This window comes from Saccopteryx leptura, chromosome 4 (genome assembly GCF_036850995.1).
Source record: "Saccopteryx leptura isolate mSacLep1 chromosome 4, mSacLep1_pri_phased_curated, whole genome shotgun sequence".
NCBI lineage: Eukaryota > Metazoa > Chordata > Mammalia > Chiroptera > Emballonuridae > Saccopteryx > Saccopteryx leptura.
Window position 1 is genome coordinate 69,690,810 of NC_089506.1, and position 15,713 is coordinate 69,706,522.

The window sequence follows — 15,713 nt, forward strand, 5'->3', positions numbered from 1 at the left end:
TGGCTCTGGTCGCGACAGAGCGACGCCCCGGAGGGGCAGAGCATCGCCCCCTGGTGGTCAGAGCGTTGCCCCTGGTGGGCGTGCCAGGTGGATCCCGGTCGGGTGCATGTGGGAGTCTGTCTGACTGTCTCTCCCCGTTTCCAGCTTCAGAAAAAAAAAGAAAAAAAAGAAAAAAAAAAAGCTTATTCCCAGCTATCCCACTTTTAGGAATATATCCTAAAATCACTGATTCAAAAGAAGAAATGCACCCCCATGTTTATTGCAGCATTGTTTACAATAGCCAAGATCCAGAAACAGCGAAGTGTCCATCAGTGGACAAGTGGATTAAAAAGCTGTGGTACAGCCTGACCAGGTGGGGGCGATTCTAATTTTGTAGAAATTAAAAAGCTTATTCTAGACCCAGCTATCCCACTTTTAGGAATATATCCTAAAATTTAGGAATAGAGGCAGAGGCAGGGTCCAGGGACCAGAGGGACAGCAGTCAGAGGGAAGGGGGATGAGGGGATGAGATCAGAGAAGGTAAAGGGATTAGTGAAACTATATATACATAACACAGAGATATAGATAACAGGACAGCAAATCCTAGAGGGAAGGGGGGAGGGAGTTATGGGGAGGGGGGCAAAAGGGGTACAGAAAGGGACACAGGGGGTGGGAGTGAGGGAGTTATATTCAGTGGGACACTTGAATCCATGTAAAGACAATAAATTAATAAAAAAAATTTAAAAAGCTTATTCTAAATTGTTTCTGTTATGCATATTATGTTATGCAAGGAATTCAGAAGAGCCAAAGCAGTTTTGAAATATAAGGACAAAGTTGGAGGACACACACTTGTTAATGTCAAAAGTAATTTACTGCAAAGCAACAGTAATCAACAGTGCGGTATTGGCACAAGGACAGACATACACCTATGGCATGGAAGTGAAGGTCCAGAAATAAAAGCCAGGTGCTTATAGTCAACTGAATGGGACCAAAAGCAAGTAAAGAGATGGAAAGGAGTAAATCTGGACTATGTGATACAAAATAGTTCAGGGAAAGTCTGACAATAAGAAAGTATAGGATGTTTCCTAATGTAATCAGCTCTGGGCTCAGCTTCATTTGTTTGGAATTCCAACAGGACATTCAAAGATGGAAAGAGTACCAGCTCTGACTAGAGTTGGGACACTCTATGTGGCCAGCACTCATGCCTTATCACCAGTAAGAAATATTAGTTACTTTTGTTGTGCAGAGGCGAAGAATAAATACTTCCCAGCTGGTTTCCTGGGGTGTGAAAAAATTAATTCTCTCCACTTTGGCCTCAGTATCTGTGAAGTGTACACTCCCTGAAGAAAAGAGAAGGTCTAGCTTGTCTTCTTAGGGTAAAAGAAAGGACCAAGCTCATTATTTCCCCCAGTAAAGTTAATTAAATCCTAGCCAACAATATGAAAGCGTTCTCCCTTTCCGCATTGTGGCCTTGGCTTCATCTTGGCCTCAGGAAAACTTTATCTTTCTAGAAACAGGACAGAGCGGCCATGTTTACAAGCATGCAGCTCCTCAACTGAGACACTGAGTCAGAAAAGTCACTTGTCTTAATCAGAAAAAAAAGCTATTTATTTTTTTCAGTTAACTGTGGTTATTTAGCACTACATTTAAACTCAACATTGTTTTTTAACACATGATATTTAGGAAATAAGATAAAAATATGAATCAAATATGCAGAGAGGCAGAAACATAATTATTACTTAAAACTCTCAGTATTCATACCACTCTCTCTAGGAGAGTTTAATTCCAAGTGCCACTTATTATTTTCCAAGGCAGACAATTGTAGCAACCGGTCTGAGGAGGAAAAGAGAACAAATAACATTTCTCTATCAGCTCCCTTCCCAAACTTCTGCTTGCCTTCCATCTCTAAGTGTGTCTTTGCCTGAAAGTGAACAGCCGAAGTGCATTTGTGACTGAAAGGTACTCTTACAGATCTCAATGAGAATTCTTCACATTCTTTATATTTTAAATACATCGGGTTCAGAGTGAGACCAAAGAAAGAGTTGCCTTTTGACTATATGGAGTGAATAAAATGGAAAATGTGGAAAATCAAAGAAGATTTCCATTCATTTTTTACCTCAATTCTCCATGGAACAGTCAATTCCAATTTTCTGACCAAGGCATGGACCATGTGCAGTATGTGGAAGTCATCAGAAAAAGAAGAAAGGTGAATCTCGAACTGTTACTTAACATGCTCCCAAATCAACAGGCAAACTTTGCCTTAATGGAAGTTTTTAAGGCTCTGCTGGGTAGTATTTTAGAAAGCTCAGGGAGACTATGTGAAACTTTTAAATTAGACACTATCAGTAACTAACAAAACATCTAAGGCTTCTTTAAAATGTCGTCAGTGGCCCATTTGTAAAGAGACCATAGGAGCAGAGTAATCCCCAGACCAAGGGAGTGGTTTTGAACCTCACTCTATCTAGCCTCTAGGAAGCAGAAAACGATAGCAGTATTTTAGATCCAGGAAGTCCCTAATCTAAGTCTTGCAAATAAAAATTTTAGTATGTGCTATATTTTATGGTGACAGAAATGCTATAAGCGAGAGGGTAGTGTCCTAAGTCTCACTATAGAAGCAGAAAATGACCTTGAGGAAAGACTGAGAAGATTCTCTTCCCCCAGAAGAATATGCACTCAGCACATCTCTTCTTCCCCTTTATTCCAAAATTGGATATGAAAGACATTATTATAGCAGGTTCATTCATAAGTTTCCAAGTACCACATAGCCTGGTGCTCCCAATTCTCCTCCCGGAAATTGATTTCTTTTTTATTATCCCCAAACCGAAGCCACAGTGGGCCATCTGACCAGGTGAGTGGATTACTGTGAATGCCTGGGAGCCAAATGCATATTGTGGGATGGCTTTGCGGACTCATGCACATTGCTGACCTAATCTTTTGAGGACAAAGTGGGGAGTAGATCTCTCTTGGGTCATGGAAGGCCTCAGGTTCCTAGAGACAAGATGAGGGGAGGAAAGAGAAATGCTAGAGTTTACTTAAAGCAAGATTGCCATAGTTCCTCAAATACAAAAGGGGGGGCGGGGCTGAGAAGGAGAAAGGTAATAGAATCTACCTTATGAAGCTGTTCTGATAATTAAACAAGAGGTTATATGTGAACACCACAACACATTGCATGGACTTTACTAAATGTTCAATGATTATTTTTATCATAATGACCCCTTTATATGGGCGACATTATTTTTTGAAATTCTCCTAATCCTTCCTGTTTAAATCCTTCCCCCCAGAGTACCTTCTGGCTTTGAACAGTTTTAATAGGCACAGTGTATGTACAGCCTCCTCTAGGAGGGGATGCCGGTGACCCCCTTTCCTGTCCCTTCTTATCTCACTCCTGCTTCACCACTCAGCGCTTCCGACCTGGAACTCTCAGTTCAGGGGAAGAAAAAAAATAAAAGGGGATTTTTCTTCCTTCTTTTCAGACTCAGGAAAATGAGTTGTTAATTCCTTCCTGGAGGAAATAAGGCAAAGTAAGCTCCATAATTACTTGGAGGACAAAGAGTATGCCTGTTGAGTTAGGAAAAGTGGACGCTGTCCTGGAGGGGTGACAGAGGAAAACTGGGGAGGGGGATAGGAGACAGTGCATAGCAGGACCCAGACAGAAGGACACACAGACACGTGAGTCTTTATCCCGCCTCGCTGATCAAGACGACACCTTCCAGAACGTGGACGTTTGACATGGTCTGCACTCCGCACGCTGCTTCTCGGCTCCACCCCCTGCACTCTGCATGTGGGGACTCTCGAAATCCTATCCAAGGAGAAAAACATTACTGAGGGCTCTGAGCCATCCGAGCTCAATGCACTGAACTGCCAGGCGCTGAACTGGGGCCTTAACTCCTGAAGCTCAGTTTGACTAAATCCCAAGATTAAAGTCCCACCAAGTCCCAGTGACTGAGACTGAACCCGGAGGTGAACATACGTAAGTTAAGTGACTGCAATGGGAGAGAAGATGAGAATATGGTTACTGCGGAATTACATCAAAAGATGGGTATTCTTATGCTGTTTTCAGCATTTTCATGACCCTTTTCCCACTTAAAAAAGTTTGTAGATTGGTATAAATCACCTCAAAGTTACTTCCCAGTTTTGTCATTTATTATAAGGAAGGGCCTTCCTGAGGATAACAGGATTCTCTCAATATTTGGAAACACCCTGCCCCCTCACTTCAGGGCGGGAGACAAAGCTGGAATCTGTGGGGGGCTGGTTGTGGGCTGAGAAACCAGGCAAGTGTGAATTCTAATCCTGGTGCTGACATTGACTTCCGCCTAATCCTCACACTCACTTTGTTTCGGAGTTTCTATCGCAACAAGGTTAATAGGCCTCATCAATCTCCCGGGAGGGTGTTCCTGTCTGCTCAGCATTTGCAGGCGCTGAAGCCTCACTTCTGTGGGCTTGTCAATGGTTTTACATGTGGGTACCCTAAGCAACAACACTCATGAATGCTTAAAGGCAAATTGAAAACTACATTAAAATTTAAAAGAGCATGCGGGAAACTGCTCAGTTATCTCAACTATAAAACCCATTTTGAAAAGCAGTTCACTATTTGTTTAGGGGAAAAATCATGTAGCTCAAGTCCAATCTGGGAGAAGGCACACAGTGAGAGAATTTCTAAAATAAAACCAGACATGTGGAGTTTCACAGCCATGAAAATCAATGTAATTTCATTCTTTTCCTTTCTCCTTAATATTATATTTATCAACACAATGATAGACTGGGTTGAAACACAGAAAAGTCTTTACGTGTTCACTTGAATGGTCATTTTTTTTTACCCTGAAGAAACATTCTGGAAAAAATAGATTCATCCAGAACTTGCAAATGTGCTCAGAATTGGAATGGGTGAAAATAGCCAAGCACAGCAAGAAATCTCTAGTTCCTATACTTGTCAACGAGGCTCAACAATTTGCCAGGTGAGCTTCATATTGCCATGTCTTCCTGTAGATGATAGATAGATAGATAGATAGATAGATAGATAGATAGATAGATAGATAATATAGATAGATATAAATGTATAAATATATCTATCGATATTGATGTACTGTCGACTGTACAACTTTCAGCATCAGAAAGTTTTTCCTAACCTGCTGTGATGGGAGTGCCTGCCGTGGAAAGTGGGAGGGAAGGAGTGGGCCAGCCAGCTGTGCCCTTGCATCTGCATTTCCTCCAACCTGCTCATTATGAGAAGAGAAACTTTCTGATATTGCTCTCTATACCTTCTTACTATCACCAGACACTGAGCAAGTCGACACACCCTCTAAAGAGCAGGGAGACGCTTTTTTTTTCTTTTTATGTAGATTTTTCACATATTTATTTTTCAATCCGTAAGTGCATTTTCAGCTGCGTTTCTTAGACTGATAAATCGAGGACTTCTATTTCCCGCTCTGGACTCCAGTCTGCATCGCAGTAGCTGTACAAACCACAGAGCTAAGCAAACAAAAGAATTTTTTTTATTTTCTCTTTCATTCAATAAGGTTCCATTTTCTGCCACTCTACAACCTTTTGACCTGCGTCCTAATGGCACTGGTCACTCAAGAACAGAGTTCCGTGGCAGGTTCAGTCTGTGTGTGTTTATGTTGAGGAGAGGGCCTGTTTGCACACACTTCCTGTTGTCTGTGCTGGCACCACACCCCTGTTCTCCTAGGGCCCTGGGGTCCCACCAGCTGAGAGTGCTCCCTCCCCTGAAAGATAAGTTTTAAAAAAAAGGAAGATTATTTTTCCCTACGTCCCTCTAGTCACCAAACCCTTTGCTGCAACAAAGGTGACATTAGCCCAGTCTTACCTTGAAAAGTTGAGGGAATATGTGTTCCAGTACTATTTCATTTGGGTGTAACAATTTCTGTTTGCACTTCTTAACGCCTATTAATCGATGAATCCTGAAACCTTCATTAAATTATGCTTTTGGTTGCTGTTTTAACAATCCACTTGAAGAATGGGCAAAGAACCTGAATAGACACTTCTCCAAAGAGGACACACAGATGGCCAATAGACATATAAAAAGATGCTCAGTGTCACTAATCATCAGAGATGCAAATTAAAACCACAATGAAATACCGCCTCACACCTATTAGAATGGCTACCATCAATAAATCCATAAACAATAAGTATCAGCAAAGGTGTGGAGAAAAGCGAATCCTCCTGCACTGGTGGTGGGAATGCAGGTTGGTGCAGCCACTGTGGAAAACAGTATGAAGTTACCTCAAAGAAATTAAAAACGGAACTGCCTTATGACCCAGTGATTCCAATTCTGAGAATTTATCTGAAGAAACTTAAAACACTAATTCAAAAGAATATATGCACTCCTATGTTCATTGCAGCATTATTTATATTAGCCAAGATTTAGAAGCAGCCCAAATGCCCATCAGTACATGAATGGATAAAAAAATCTGTGGTACATTTACACAATGAAATACTACTCAGCCATAAAGGGAAATCTTACCTTTTGTGACAGCATGAATGGACCTGGTGAGCATTAAGCTAAGTGGAATAAGCCAGTCAGACAAAGATAAGATTTCACTCCTACGTGGAATCTAATGAACAAAATGAACTAACAAGCAAAATAGAGACAGACTCATAGAGAGCAACCTGACAGCCAAGGAGGGGTGTTGGGTGAGAGGGGTAAAGAGATTGAGCAAAATAATACAAAAAAGAGAGAAAAACTTATGGACATGGATAACAGTGTGGTGATTACCGGGGGTGGTGGGGGTGGTAGTAGGGAGGTTGAGGAGGTATAGGGTAGATAAATGGTGATAAACAGAGACATGACTTGAGGGGTAAGCACACAATACAGTGTACAGAAGATGTGTTATAGAATTGTGCATCTGAAATCTGTATAATATTGCTAACCAATGTCACTCCAATAATTTCAGTTAATATTTGAAAAAATAAAATGTTTGAAACTAATGGGAAACCATGTATTAATAATGGAAGCCCCATGGAAACTGACTATACTGGGAAAGTTCTAATTTAAATAAGAAAGTCACACAATATCTTTCATAAGACCGTTTTTCTCCTCTATGTGTCTACTCTCACCACCTCACCTGCTACTGCCCTACTCTGCCATCCTACATGTTGTTTGTAGAAGAGAAACACTCTAACACAAACACTACCACTAGTGTTTAGGTTAAATAGTTGACTGCTTGTGAAAAATGTTGCCTATAAACATTCGTTCGCTCATTCATTCATTCATTCATTCATTCATTCATCCAATCCACCCAATTATCCATTCAACCATTCATTCACCTTTTGCTCTTTTATGCAGGTCCAAGTTTTAAAGGGTGTACAAATGTGAACTACTCTGAGTAGTTTAGTATGGCTCCATTCCAGGGTGAGACAAAGGATCAGTGAAAACTGGACTGCAAAAGAACATAGTGTCCATCAGCCTCCATCAGCCACTCCTAATACAGAACTTTGGGATACACACCATGGCTTTTATCTCCTCTCTCCACTAGCCCTTTTCTGTGTAATCACATGAACAGGTACTGTGTATGCAGCATGCCAGGGCCCTCCAGGGACCCCATTTTCTCACATTCAACTATCCATGAAAGATACCACAGAGAGGGTATTTAATTTGGTATCTCTCCAAAACAACTGATTTACTCTCCCTGCTGGTTCTCTCGTTCCCCTTCATGTCTGGATGACAGGCTCTAAGACCAACAATGGGCATGTAATTAACTACTTGACCCCTGTTCGGCTATGTGGATAGATGATATGTAATGCTTCCTTCCTTCTTTTCCGTTTTTGCCAGGATTCCATGTTATGTGTGTCCCTCTGTTGCTCTATCTCTTGTTTCATCTTCCCCCATATGGTGTGTCAGATCGCCACAACAGACCATTATGGATGGTCTCCCACGAGGGAAGACTGCCCTACTGAGGCAGATTAACGATCAGCCTGGAGTAGTGCCACGTTCTGTTTTCCAGGGGCCAAATCCGGATGCTACTGAGGAAGATATTAAAAAACCCATAGGCACTTAATTGTGCAATGTTATACTTCCCCGTGCCAGCTGGTGTTCAAATTATGAGATGAAACAAGAGGATTTATAATCCTTGAAATTTCATCTGATCCTGTGTTGTCACAGAGGCAGTCCTTACCAGATGGCCCATCCTTTTAGCACAGTTCCAAGAAACCCACCAGGACATTGGGTCCCAGGGGTTAATTTCATTTTGTCTGTTTACTTCCTATTATAGCAAGAGATAAGAGTCAATGGAATACTCCTATTTCATTTATTATCATTTTTCTTTGAATCTATGTCCTCTTCAAAAATAAGTGGCTCTCTCCCTAAAATATATACTTCTTCTTCCCAAAAAGGTTTAGTATTTCTTACTGTAAATCCTCCTTCATACAGCTGTTCTGTATTCTTTATCTGAACTATCATTGTACTTTCCTTGCATAGGATTTTTGTCATTGTCCTCATTCTAGTTTACTATAAACATGTCCAGAATTTTCATGGTGACTGAGTGTTTTTCTCATCTCTATCTCGATGATCTTTGCCAAAATATAAATATCTGAGACATAGTTCTCTTTACACAATTTTGTTCCAATATAAGAAAAAAAAAAAAAAAAAAAAAAAAAAAAAAGGCCCTGGCCAGTTGGCTCAGTGGTAGAGCATCAGCCTGGCATATGGAAGTCCCGGGTTCGATTCCCGGCCAGGGCACACAAGAGAAGCGCCCATCAGCTTCTCCACCCCTTCCCCTCTCCTTCCTCTCTGTCTCTCTCTTCCCCTCCCACAGCCAGGGCTCCATTGGAGCAAAGTTTGACTGGGCACTGAGGATGGCTTTGTGGCCTCTGCCTCAGGTGCTAGAATGGCTCTCGTTGCAACAGAGTGACACCCCAGATGGGCAGAGCATCGCTCCCTGGTGGGCATGCCGGGTGGATCCCGGTTGGGCGCATGCGGGAGTCTGTCTGACTGCCTCCCCGTTTCCAACTTCGGAAAAATACAAAAAAAATAATAAATAAATAATAAACTTACTGCATACCCCTCTCTCGAGTCTCTTCCATATCTGTCTACCAAGATAAATTTTAGATTAAAAAAAAATCATCATGGATCTCTGAAAGGAGATATTGAAATGGAAGATAATGACCAGTCTGGAGAAGAGTAAGAGACCTCCAATTAGATTTCATGGGTAAGTGTCACCCAAAGGTAGAGCTGTGCAGAACTGCCAGTATTTTTAGTAATGAAAGAGTTTTGAAAAGGCTAGAAAAAGATGGGGAATTCAAGGTCAAAGTCATGGACAATAATCTGAATAATTCACAAAACTGAAAGTGAAAGAAAAAACAAAAAAAACTATGATTAATGCAATTTAAATAAGTATTTGTTGATTTAATTAGTTGAAAACTAAGTTTATCATAAAAGAGACTATATTCAGGCCAGAAAGGACATAAAGAGAAGAGCAAGCAAAAAAAAAAAAAAAAAAAAAAAAAAGTTTATGTCTCCAGAAATTCAAAGGGAATCCAATCAGGATAGACAGGTAGAAATATAGTTAACTAGTTATATCCCATTGACAATACCCTAACGGGTAGGTGTTAGAGAAAAGAAGGCTGGATATGCATACATCACTGTCAAATCACAGACCAAAGCCAGACTGGATTCAAATTCTGGATCTGCCATTTACTAACTGGGCACTTTGGACAAGTTACTTAACCTCCCCATGCCTCAGTTTCCTCTCTGTAAAGTGATAATAATAGTATTTACCTCAAAACTGATTATGAGAACTAAAGGAATATATACATATGCACATTATAAAACAGTTTTGACACATAGTAAGCACTGCATGAGAGTTTGTTGTTGTTGCTATTGGACAGAGCTAAGAAACAAAAAGGAACTATTTCTGTGTTGACCTTTGTAAAGCTTGCTTCCTTAGGAATAGCAATAGAACTCAAGACAACTTTAACTGCATTTGCAGGATAAGAAGAAAGGGGAAAAGAGCCAAAGGGAGAAGGAAAAGAACAGCAATGACTTAGAAATAATTTCTGTATGTTTAATTTTTTTTCCAGGGTCGGGTCCAAGCAGCCTCTTTATTTCATGTTTTCCACATCTCAACTCTTGTAATGGAGACTAAAAGTGGAACTCGCTGCACATGTTCAAAGACATATTTGTACCACCCTTCTAGAAATCATGTTGAATATTTGCTGTTTATAATCAATTTTTTGTTTATTTTATTTATTTACTTTTTAGAGAGGAGAGAGAGAGGGAGAGAGAGAGACAGAGAGAGAGAAGGGGGGAGGAGCTGGAAGCATCAACTCCCATATGTGCCTTGACCAGGCAAGCCCAGGGTTTCGAACCAGCGACCTCAGCATTTCCAGGTCGATGCTTTATCCACTGTGCCACCACAGGTCAGGAATATATATAATCAATATTTTTTAAGCCAGATGAGGTCCCTGTTTTCTCCCCTCTATTTGAATTCACCCCTAATATCTCTAAGAGAAAGCTGAGATTTTTGGAATGTAGAGATGGGTAGAAAAAGTTATCAATGCGGAGGGAACAGCTCAAGCGAAGGCAAAAAAGAAAAGAAACCAAAAAGAAAAGAAACCTGAGGGTAAACCAGAGAACATAAGGGCTAGAACACAAGTGCATCTAAGTAACATAAAGAAAAGGGAGATGCTACTGGGTAGACAGGATGCATGCCAGGGCTAGGGCATCACGCACAGGAGGGAATGGGTTATGTTGAAGAGAACGCTTCAGTGTAGAAGCAAAAGGTCTAGGAGTCAGAAGACCTGTTCACTAACTAGATAACCTTGTTCATGTCACTGAATTTCTCAAACCCTCAGTTTCTTTATCATTTTGGGTTTTAACAATGTATAGAAATTCTACTAGGTGCCAAACACTGTGCAATGCCCTCGAATGAATTCAAAATTAAATGACAGCAATCGTGCAATTAAAAAGTCAGACCAAGAGACCTGTTTTACATGTACCAGGTCTAACAAGTCATGATACAATAATCAGGATCCACCCATTTGGATTCTCAATCCTGTTAATGAAGGATAGATAAAATATTCACCAAATGTGTATGTAGTCTGTAGACTATTAAACTCTAAAGAATTTTGTTGAGATCTACTACCACTAGGTTGGCAATCATTTTACTTTCTCCAGGTGAATAAACAGGTGAAGAAAACTTGATAAAGATTGATCGATTCCTTATACTGCCTAAGAAATTAATTACATATGAGAACAAAAATAAAAAAATTAAAAAGGAAGTACAATACATATTGATAATTGGGATGTACATTATCTTGTCTTAATTTAATGAACTCTTGAAATACATAAAATAGAAATTTAACTGGTTAGTTGATTAATTCGTCAATTTGTGTATTTTTAAGTGATTTCTGATTTTTAAAAAAATGTTTTTCTCCTTTTCTTTTAAGACTCCCTGGCAAGTTGACATACATATGGTGAACATATGGCCTTTTCCTAATTGATTTAATTCAAAGGAGGACCCAGGGGAAAGCTCTGAGCACTATCTGTTTGAGAGCTTTGGGGAATGTTTATTTCAGAGTGAAGGGTGTAAGTGCGAGCTCATCAGAGCAGGGCAATTGAAACAGGTTGGGCAATACCTACACATGGTGGGAAGTATCGATGGTATGAATCATTAGGCTAATTGAAATCAAGCTTTCTGACTTGGCAGAATAATATAAAATACACTTTTAAATAAGAGTAGTAGTTATTGACTGTGATGCTTATTTCAAGAACTTTTTAAAAGTTGTACTAAATTTCCTCCTATGGTTAGGCGTCTCTCCCCAGGTGAAACTGTATTGCCTAATGAATAGCACCACCCGTTTCGAGATCAATTGGCCTACATTCCAGAATGGACCTATGTTTGCCTAATGCATCCTCCGCCTGAGAGAAATAATTCTTTGGCTCAACTGCTGTGGAAGAGATGGCACAATCGACTGCATTCCTTCCCTGCAGACTGCTATAAATAAAGCCATGTGTCTATCGTCTGTTTGCTAAATGGCTCCTAAATGATGGTAATCCAGCTGCAACAAAACCGAAACCAAACTGAGTTCACTCTCCTTATTGTCCTCCCCCGTTTTGGCTCTAACAATAAAGTCAAAACACCTGTCATTAGCTGATGATGACCTTATTGATTTGGAACTTATTTAAATTCTAAATATTGGATCACAGGACTAAAATTTTTAAATGTGACATCTGGTCATGGCCCTATCAATGTCTTTGTGTCGTCATGCCCTATAGCCAAAGCCTATTTTGTCATGTGACAAAATAAAGGACTTATCAGATATATCAGTCCTTCTGAGTCAGGCATGGTATTTATATTTAATATATATTTTATACAGTATGTGTATATGTGTATATATGTGTATATATAGACATATATCTTCATATTATAAATGTGTATGCATATATAATATATGCATCTTTCATTTTTTGTCTCTTTAGTCTTTCCCTGATACATCGTATGTTTCTAATGGATATTTGTTGAATGAATGAATGAATGAATGAATGGCACTTCCCATGGTTTTCATAAATAACTATGCAGCAGATAATTTTATAGAGATAGAGGTAGTAGCACTAGTTCTAGTAGGAATACTATGACTAATAATAATGTTACTAATATAATTGGACTTCTACAAAGTCCAGGCACTAATGAAATATACTTCAAACTAAATATTCTGTCTTGTTTCATCTGATGATTGTTCCAGGAGAGAGATATTGTTATTCCCCAGATTATAGATCAGGGAGTTGGGATTTGAGGGGTTACATAATGCATTTAAGGGCAAATAGGTAATAATATAGAATTCAAATAATCTTCCTATAACCCCCGAACTATTTCAACTCAGGGAGCACATTGTCATTTCAGTGAGACAGAAGGCTATGTTTGTTTCACCAGTGTGATTTCACTTCCATCTTCCCTCCTCTTCTGAGAGTTAATTCAGTCATATTGAATTGCTCTAGCAAATTGTTAATGACCCTGTACTCATAGACTATAAAATAGAAAGTGTGGGGTGGAGGCCTTTGATTCCGGAAATGGATTGCCATCACAAACAGAGTAAGATAGGGGTCAGAAAGTATTTCTGAAGTGCCCTTGTCCATTTCCATGTGCTTGTGAGCAATCCTCAGAAAATTATTATTACATCAAATTACCAACCTTTAGGTCATCCTCAAACCCCCTGCAATGGAGTAGAGTATATCATTGCTTCAGTTCCACAGAATACTTAGGAATTTTCCATTAAAAATTAATCCCAAGGAAGATGCTTTAAGATCTCTGTAGAGAGCTCCTCAGAGTTCATTACAGCATTTCGATGTTTTGCAAAGTGGTGCAGCGTAGTGCCACAGAAAACAGTACTCTAGCCCAAGCTCACAACTCAAAATTTTCTTTCCTGAAGTTCACATAGCCACAGTACCAAGGGAAAAAGGAGACAATATATTCCTCTGTGTATCATGACATTAAACTGGGTTTACCCAGTGGGACTCAAAGAAGGACAATCAGTCTAAATATTATTTTAGAGCTTAAGATTAGTTCATTTCATTTATTTCATACATCTGCGTTACTAACACTCTCTGATGCCATTTCTTAATCAACTGGACCCAAATTGAACACAAATTGTACACTAAAATGTTCTGCATTGTCATAGCTACAATGACTAACTTAAGAATACTCACAATGTAGACTCACAATGGAGGTCTCTTCTGGATACTTTGAGTATTATCTTTATTTGTGAATGAAAGCAGAATTGGGGCCCATCACTTTTTTAAGTAGGTTTTTTCTTTTTACAGAATTCCCTCCAAAGTTCTTTAAGTTTTCTCCCATGAATATCTCTTTAGTATATAGGCAAAATGATCACCCATTGACATTTGCTGGACAGCCTAGTTTTAAAGATTCTTTTTCAGAAGTCATGTGAGCACATTCAGGCTGGTCAGGCAGTGTGTTCCAATTTGAGGTTCTGACTATGAGATATCCCCATAATAAGTGAGCAGCAAAAGTTGAATATGGTTCTGCCCCATCCTGCTATTTTGCAGAATTTGAAGGGGGCAGGACAAGACTGGTTAGGCTACAAGGGAATTCATACCACAGAAGCTAATGATCCTGCTTAAAATACTTTCTTCACTAAGGAAAGACAACTCAAGTAAATATTTGTATGGTGACAACAATTTACATTCTTCCTTTCCCATAAATGTCTACCTTTCATCAAAGACCCACTGGTCACCTGCACAAATTGCAGGTGTTGAAGCTACGTCTGTGACCCTGAAGACGATCTTTGGCATTTCTGAATGACCTGTGCATCCAAAAATGTGCCCTATGTCTACAAGCAGTTGAGCTTCCGAAATTCTCTCTAAGGAACACAAAGCATATGCCATGCAGCTGGCTCACATATCACCCGTGGTGTCAGACAACCGCTCTCTGAAGAGCTCTGGTTTTCTGATCAAGAGACACCTGTCGTGCTGGTCATGCTGTGGGGAAAGCATGGAGCTAACATACTAATGATTAGGTTCTGGGTCTGCTACACTATGAACATCATACTCTACTATGTACCTTTATACACACACAACTCTCCATTGGCCAATGGACAAAGGCTTTACATTCAAGGATATTCATCGCTTTTGCAAATTTGGTTCAGCAGGTTCAAAATAAAAAATACAAAATAGCATAAATAAACTAAATGAACTTATTTTATGGTAACAAAGAACTGGACAAAACTAGAAAGTGACTTTTCTGTCTGCTTGACACATTTTGTCCGAATGGGATTTGCTACCCAATCAGGACAAATGGCAAGAAGCAGAGCTACTCAGGATTCTCAAAGAAAATCATCCTGGGTCAAAGAGAGTTACTACCTCAGCCAAAAATATGACCCCTCTGGGACCAAGTTGACCTCTTTCTGAGATGTAGCTCTGGTTTAAGAGCTACCACCCGGCCCTGGCCAGTTAACTCAGTGGTAGAGCGTTGGCCTGGCATGCAGGAGTCTTGGGTTCAATTCCCGTCTGCTTCTCCACCCCTCCCCCTCTCCTTCCTCTCTGTCTCTCTCTTCCCCTCCTGCAGTCAAGGCTCCATTGGAGCAAAGTTGGCCCGGGCACTGAGGATGGCTCTGTGGCCTCTGCCTCAGGTGCTAGAATGGCTCTGGTTGCAACAGAGCAATGCCCCAGATGTGCAGAGCATCACCCCCTGGTAGGCATGCCGGGTGGGTCCCGGTTGGGCGCATGCAGGAGTCAGTCTGACCTCCTCCCCATTTCCAACTTCAGAAAAATACAAAAAAAAAAAAAGCTACCACCCAAACAGAAGACATGACACCCCTAAATCATAGGAAAAATACAAGCATTAATATTCTCATGACAATTCATACTTAATAAAGCAATTTCGCCTTCCCAGTTCAAACTTTACCAAATGAAACTTGGAAGACATCTCATGTGGTGCAGGTGTTTTGTTTTGCTTTAATATTATAATGTTCTCAGCACAGGAAATATGAAAAGCACACCACAGACTGAAAAATCCAATTTTATCCCAAAGCACAGTGCTTGACATGCTGGAAGCTTTTAAAATATTTTCCAATTTCAGTTACAAAGAGAAACTAAACCACCTATACCTGTAAATCGAAAGCATGAACTGTACACAGGCAGCTACTCTGCACTCCGTGCGGCCCTCTCAAACTGCCCTGGGACACACTGAAGAGGAGACCGGCGGTATTTCAGAGTAGAAAGTACTTTCTAACATAAAAAAATATAGGTGGCAAAGAGTTGAGGA